Source organism: Monopterus albus, unplaced genomic scaffold (assembly GCF_001952655.1).
Source record: "Monopterus albus unplaced genomic scaffold, M_albus_1.0 scaffold604.1, whole genome shotgun sequence".
Lineage (NCBI taxonomy): Eukaryota > Metazoa > Chordata > Actinopteri > Synbranchiformes > Synbranchidae > Monopterus > Monopterus albus.
In genome coordinates, this window is record NW_018128484.1 from 35,461 (window position 1) to 36,207 (window position 747).

Consider the following 747-nt stretch of genomic DNA (forward strand, 5'->3'; position numbering starts at 1 on the left):
TGGTGCCTGCACCTCTCCGCGACCAGACAGCCAATTCACATTTTAACAAAGACAAGTCGGCTTGTTTTGCATTCACACACAGACCATTAACATATTGCAAGTTCTGCTTTGTCTTGGGATGTCCTGCAGAGACAGAGGCCCGACATCCTGAGATGACCACTTGGCCAGTTTAACATACAAATTAACATCACACATACACACAGACGCCCGGTGTAGATCACAATCCGGCAGGGAGGTGTGATCTCCTGCTCACCAAAATGATCAGACATCCACATCTCCCCCCTTTTGTCCTATTTTAGGACAATTCCTGCAAAAACTTAAGCCTGTACAATCTGCAACCTATGAAGAACTTAGATAAGTAACATAAGAAATAATAAATGAGAATAAATGACAAACAAAAAAAAATAATAAATGAGAATAAATGACAATAAACAAAACTGTGATGCTGTCTTTCTTCTACTTTAAACCATACATCTGTACAGATCAGCCGTTGTGATCTGGAACTTTAAACCTTTGTACTCTCCACTTGAGTAGGCACTTCATATAACTCTGGGATGCCTTCATAAACACTTCCTTCTTCTTCAGGCTCCTCTACCCATTGATTAATCATAATATTAGTAGTGAAACCAGTGGTGATCCTGTTCATGCACAGTTTAACACACATTATGCAACATTGAAATAATATGACACCAAAAACAAAAAGCAAAAGAACTGCAACAATGCCTTCAACTATTTCTTGTCCCCAGT